The sequence below is a fragment of the Euleptes europaea genome, chromosome 17, assembly GCF_029931775.1.
Source record: "Euleptes europaea isolate rEulEur1 chromosome 17, rEulEur1.hap1, whole genome shotgun sequence".
Classification (NCBI taxonomy): Eukaryota; Metazoa; Chordata; class Lepidosauria; order Squamata; family Sphaerodactylidae; genus Euleptes; species Euleptes europaea.
Genome location: NC_079328.1, coordinates 21,111,200 through 21,118,095, shown reverse-complemented (window position 1 = coordinate 21,118,095; position 6,896 = coordinate 21,111,200). Strand labels below are relative to the sequence as shown.

Here is a 6,896-nt window from a genome sequence, read left to right as displayed (position 1 = left end):
ATTGACTTCCGCGACTTTGCAGGCTGGACTTACGCTGACCTTGTTTGTTTGAACAATCTGTACATAACAAAGTTTAAATCCATCCTGTAGCCTTTTATTGTGTACGGCTGTTTGCTTCAGGGGTTTCAAAGTGACAGAGAGAGGTTGTGGCTTTTTTTTTAACTATGAAAGGTCCCAATCCGAGCTGAATTTTAGCTCTTTTTGCATGCTGTTAGTTTTTGATTGTGTTGACCTTAGGTTTTCAATTTTTAATTCATGATGGGTAGCCTTGTTGGTCTGTCAATGGCAGTAGAAAAGAGCAAGAGTCCAGTAGCACCTTAAAGAGTAACAAAATTTCTGGCAGGGTATGAGCTTTTGTGAGCTACAGCTCAAACTTCTTCAGATACAGCTAGAACTTCTACAGCTCTCTTCTTCAGATACAGCTGTAGCTCACGAAAGCTCATATCCTGCCAGAAATTTTGTTAGTTTTTAAGGTGCTACTGAACTCTTGCTCTTTTCTACAATTTTTAATTATTACTCAGAATTGGGGAGATGTCCAGGGAGGGTTACCTGTCTTTACAGTGTTGGCGTGTGCTAGGATAGGCAGCGAAATTCACCGAGCAGCCTTTTATAGCTGAACCAGAATCTCTCCAGTTCAAGCCAAACCATTGGACCAGTTTTCACCGCGGTCACTTTCTCAAATAGAACTCACTGGCACCATTACTTTTAAAAAAATACTATTTGTAAACGAAATGAAGCACCGAGCTGTTATACAATCTGTTAAATAAGCAAACTTTTCTTCAGATTATTAGAGGGGCCGCATGTGACAAATAGTGTCTACGTAAGTGCCTCCTCTCACCATCCTCTTCTTCAGAGCTCTCTTGCAGCAATGCTGAGCATTCCAAAACCAAGCCTTCAGTTGCCAAACAGCTGGTTGGGGAGGGGCCTTGGCTCAGTGGCAGAGTATCTGCTTAGCATGCAGAAGGTCCCAGGTTCGATCCCTGGCCTCTCCAGTTAAAGGGACTAGGCAGGTAGGTGATGTGAAAGACCTCTACCGGAGACCCTGGAGAGCTGCTGCCGGTCTGAGTAGACAATACTGACTTTGATGGACGAGGGGTCTAATTCAGTATAAGGCAGCTTCATTTGTGTTCATGTGTATGCCACATGATACTGCCACCATTCATCTTAGAGATTCCAGGTAAACAGTGAGTTGGGACCTGGTAAACGTTTCTGCTGATGGTGTGAGGTTTGGGTGTTGCAGTTTTCATTGATATCCCTTCTCTTGCTGCTGGCCTCTAACTCCCCCCTCATACTATTCCTGGGCGGGCCTCATCCTCTATTCCCCAGGAGGCTCCTTTGGGGGGCAAATGTTCAGCAACAGTCTGTTTAAGGAGGAAGCACTTGTTTTTCCGCTCTGTGTGTAAATGGTGCCTTAGAGAGGAAGTTTTTATTTATATAACGCTAAGGAGTTTGCAAGTTAAATTTTGTCCATTGTGGGGTGGGCGAAGAACACTCATGGTTAAGACATTTTCCTGATCCACCCTTCTGCCCCTTGCAGAACTGGTCTGTAAGCAATGCCCTGTTGCTTTCAGACCAGTTCTGCAAGGGGCAGAAGGGTGGATCAGGAAAATGTCTTAACCATGAGTGTTCCTATTTTCTTGGGTCTAAAAAATCTCTTACTCCCAACGGTGGAAAATTGAGAACTAGGAAAATAAACGTAATTGGGTATGAAGTGCAGGAAGAATTTTGTAAGTGTGTGTGTGTGTGTGGGGGTATTTCATCCAGCAGCCTTCATGCCCCCAGCAGATGTGTGCGGTATAGAAGCAGACCTGGGTCCAGGGATATGTGTAATTTAGGTGGGGTGAGGGGCTGTGGCTCAGTGGTAGATCATCTGCTTGGCATGCAGAAGGTCCCGGGTTAAATCCCCAGCATCTCCAGTTAAAGGGACCAGGCAAGTAGGTGATGTGAAAGACCTCTGCCTGAGACCCTGGAGAGCTGCTGCTGGTCTGTGTAGACAATACTGGCTTTGATGGACCAAGGCTCTGATTCAGTATAAGGCATCTTCATGGGTTCATATGTTCAATACATACCAGTCTATACTACAATAAGGGCTTTTTGCCTTTTAGCACAGTCAGCTGTTTACATATCAGTTGGAATTTTTTTCAGCTAAGAACTTGCAGCAGGGACTTTGAACTGGGAAAACTTTATCTAATGTGGATAATCCTGAACAGGCTGTTCATGGGTGCTGAGGTATCCACCAGTGTGCTTTCCTGGCACCCATTTCCTTCGTCCCGAAAGCAAAGAGCTGGGCCTGGGTTTGTTCCACCGCACTGGAGCAGAAGGTGGTTCAGAAGAGCCCCGGAAGAGTCACCTTTGTGTCTGCAGCAAGTACCCATTTATAAAAAGCTGCCTCCAACATATAAGGATATTTAGCTTGGAACTCCCTAATAACTGGAACCTCCATTGTTCATGAGATTGCACCCACTCTGTGACAGCTATTTTGTTACAGCACCTGTTACCTTTCCTCAAAATTCTGAGGCGCCCATGGGCTCAGCAAGGCTGGGAACTCCCCTGCTTTGTCTTATGTGGTTACTGTAAGCTAACCTCTGAGCATCAGCAGAATGCAAATAAAACATTTCCCCAAAGCAGTAAATTTTAGACAGGGTACATGTGGAGTAAGGTGTCTTCCTGTCACATGGGAAATGTACAAAGAATAAAAGCCAACGTACAAAGAATAAAAGAAGAGTTGGTTTTTATATGCTGACTTTCTCTACCACTTAAGGGAGACTCAAACTGGCTTTCAATCACCTTCCCTTCCCCTCCCCACAACAGACTCCCCTGAGGTAGGTGAGGCTGAGAGAGCTCTAAGAGAGCTGAGACTAGCCCAAGGTCACCCAGCTGGCTTTGTGTGTAGGAGTGGGGAAACATATCCAGTTCACCACATTAGCCTCCGCTGCTCATGCGGAGGAGTGGGGAATCAAACCCGGTTCTCCACATCAGATTCCACCACTCCAAACCACTGCTCTTAACCACTATACCACACCGGCTCTCAAAGACAGTCTTGGACTAGGATCTGGGAAACCCCAGGATCCAATCTCCACTCTGCCATGGAAGCTTGCTGGGTGATCTTGCGCCGGTTGCACACTCTCAACCTAATCTATCTTACAGAGTTGCCATAAGGATAAAACTGAGGGGAATGATGTAAGCTGCTTTGGGGTCCCCATTAGGGGAAAAGGCGGGGGGGCCAATGAAGTAAATAAATCTTGGGACAAAGATGCAGCATGAACACCTGTCTGGATTCTACCATAACTACTAGCACTCAAAGGGGAGCTGCAGTCTGCTCAACAAATCTAAAAGCAGGAGTTATGGACTGGGGGAATAAGGTTGATTCATTGCACTCCCTGTACACCAAAACATCCGGAGAAGGTAGGAACATGGGAAGGAAGGACACTGGTTTACACATCACAAAGTAGTTGATTGTTTAAAGAAAGACTGTTTGGCAAGAGGACGTTTTAAGAAAATTGACAGGCTTTGAACACTGGTTTACACATCACAAAGTAGTTGATTGTTTAAAGAAAGACTGTTTGGCAAGAGGAAGTTTTAAGAAAATTAACAGGCTTTGAACACTGGTTTGCACATCACAAAGTAGTTGATTGTTTAAAGAAAGACTGTTTGGCAAGAGGAAGTTTAAGAAAATTGAAAGACTGAACTCATTATAACTAAAACTAAGGAAAGGATGTCACATTCGGTATAAATACGAGACAATTGAAAGAGAGAGGGTAACATAAGGGGGCAATGGTATGGCTTGTCTAATATTCCAGCCCTGCTTGTAAGATTGTAAGTTATTTATGTGTTTTCTCACTGCCACATGGTAACTGTAGTTTGCTCCTGTTCTGAGCATCTGTCAATATGATGCCCCCCCCCCCATTGGCTTAGGCGTTAAAGCAAAACAATTCCAATATGGACGGCCTGGGTTTAAAGAATACATAAACCAAGCCAGTTAATGTGCATCAGCAGTGGCCACCCAACCACGCTGAGTGCCACCATTGAGCACACACAACCACTCGAAATGCTGCTCATTTTGAATTGCGAGCATACCCTTGTGTTCGTATGAGGGGCTCACCTCATCAACGAATGGGCTCTGTGAACAAGATAAAGGTTTGAATGACTATTTTTTGTAGACACTGAATCACCCCAGGGAAGACATGGGACAAAAATCCCAGCGAGGTAAAGACAATTCAAGGCGCACATATTTTATTCTTGCTTCTGTTGCCCTAAGTGAACCAAGAAGAGAAAGGTGATACTGTTGATGAAAGCCACATTCTGTCAATGTCCGCGTGGAAGATTTTGACCTTCAGAGTTCCTTGGGAAAATAGCTGGATGTTATTTTTAGCCTCTTGGTGCTTTCTTTAGGATGAATTTGAACTCCCTGTTTAAATGTATCTGTGTGGGGGGGCTAACAGTTTTGCCAGAGGAAAAATGAGGTAAGGCACCCCCCCTGCCCACACATGCATACAGGCAATCCCACCCTGCCCTACTCTTTTCAGCTTTTAACAGCAGTTTGATTTGCGGAAACCAGAAGGTGAAACTTTTTACATCGTTAAGATGAATATGGTAGATGCCATTGTCTGTACCTCAAGTGACTGTCTGGTACACACGCATAGGTCAAGTTTACAAGTCTACCTCGGGTGGCCCAGGTGAATTTGAACAAGACGATGACCTTTTCCACAGTTATGACAACTGATATCCACATTTATTTATTTTGCTTCATTTATACCCCAGCTTTCTTCCCAGTAAGAGCCCCGTGGCGCAGAGTGGTAAGCTGCAGTGCTGCAGTCCAAGCTCTGCTTACGACCTGAGTTCGATGCCAACGGAAGTTGGTTTCAGGTAGCTGGCTCAAGGTTGACTCAGCCTTCCATCCTTCCGAGGTCGGTCAAATGAGTACCCAGCTTGCTGGGGGTGAAGGGAAGACGACTGGGGGAGGCAATGGCAAACCACCCCATAAACAAAGCCTGCCTAGGAAACGTCGGGATGTGACGTCACCCCATGAGTCAGGAATGACCGGTGCTTGCACAGGAGACCTTTACCTTTCCCCCCCTTCCCAGTGGGGTAACAAAGCAGTCTCCTCTATTTTATCCTCACAAGTCTGTGTGGTAAGTTAGGCTGAAAGAGTGTGACTGGTGCAGGTCAATCCAGAAACCTCTATGGCAGAGCAGGGATTTGGACCTGGGTCTCCCAGATCCCACTCTACTTCTCTAACCACTGCACCACACTCTTTCTTTAGTCTCCCCACCCCAGTCAAGTTTACCGCATGACTAATTCCAATACCCAAGAAGCCCATTCGTCAGTCTCCTTAGACTGTTCTCTCTCTTGCCTTTCAGAGTATGATTCATGGTTCTCCCTTTATTTTATCTTCATAACAACCATGTGAGGTAGGTGAAGCTGTGAGGGAGTGGCTGACCCAAGGTCACCCACAGCGTTCCATGATAGAATGTGGATTTGAACCCAGGTCTTCTCCCAGGCCCTAGCCCAGGGGTGGGGAACCGTTTTTCCGCCAAGGACCATTTGGATATTTATAACATCATTCGCGGGCCATACAAAATTATCAATTTAAAAATTAGCTGGCCAAGCCCCAAGCAGGCAGCTGCCCCAGATGACCCCCCCCCACGTGGGCAAGCAGGCAGGCATCCAACTGGTGGTGCACTCGCCCACCTGGTGGCACAGGATGGTCTGTTGCACCACCTAGGTGTAGCCATCCAGCCACATGCCGGAGTTGCTCCTGGTCCACATGGTCAGGGCCGGATTCTACAGCCGGCTCCTGCTACCTCCGCCTTCAGAGGTGAAATGAGGACACACTGGCTAAAAACTCCCCACCACCACGCATTCTGGCCCTGCCCCCTTTAACCCCTCCATTGTCACCACTTCCGCCCCCAGCCCTCTTGTAGTACAGAGGGAATACATTTCTCTATGGGAGAAAGGTTAACACAGTTTCTTGGATGGTCCTAACAGCTCCGTAGCTAATGATTCTTCTGCAAGGGGGATAAAAGGTTCCATTTCTCTGCCAAACACACATCTGCCTTGAATAGAGGCTATTCCTGTCCACGGTGGGTGGGGGGAGTGGGGGATCACCAGTCTTACATCCTTCTGAGCTAGAGATCTGCCAGGACCCACGAAGGGCCAGACCAAATGACTTCACGGGCCTTAAACGGCCCCCGGGCCTGACGTTCCCCACCCCTGCCCTAGCCCAGCACCTGGCTTTATCCTACCTTATTTAATGGATATTTTACTACAGACAGTCAGTTCCTCTTAGAGAACATAAATAGTTGTTGGCGCTTTTGGTTATCCTTATATAACCTGCTATTAATAAACTGTTGTTGCTACCTGTAACTGTGATGAGTTTTTGGCTCGAGGGTGCGGTTTGTAGAGGGGAGGGACCTCACCATGGTACAGTGCCATACAGTCCACCCTCCAAAGCAGCCATTTTCTCCAGAGGAATTGATCTTGGTCATCTGGATAGCAGGGGATCTCCACCTGGAGATTGGCGATCTTGGCTACAAGGCAGAATGAAATCCTTGGTCTAATATTTTCCTCATTTATCTGCGATATCCTTTGACAACTGCAGATTTGATGGTGCTTATAACATCTCTTTTTTACTGTCCCTTCTATTCAACAGTGTCCATGCAGGCTTTCTTTGAGTAGGGTTCCCAGCTCCCTTATCTTCTTCTAGCTGTACAACAAGGAAATGACTTTCAATTTAATCTCAAACACACTTCCGTTCTCCATTTCTGATTCCCTGTGATGTTTGTGCATCCGCTTTCCCCCCTGCGTTTTCAAATTTGAGATAAAACAGGTCTCTGAAAACACGGGCAAAATGCGGGGAAATGCAAGGGGAGAACGAGGCGACCTCTGACTGTAGG

At 46.4% G+C, this 6,896-nt stretch overlaps 1 non-coding gene across 1 annotated transcript; it reads left to right on the top strand.

The window, feature by feature from the left end:
* Nucleotides 1–917: 917 nt before the first annotated feature.
* TRNAA-AGC (transfer RNA alanine (anticodon AGC)) lies at nucleotides 918–992 on the top strand. The gene has a single exon. It is a non-coding gene; the product is annotated as a tRNA-Ala (tRNA).
* The last annotated feature ends 5,904 nt before the right edge of the window (nucleotides 993–6,896 follow it).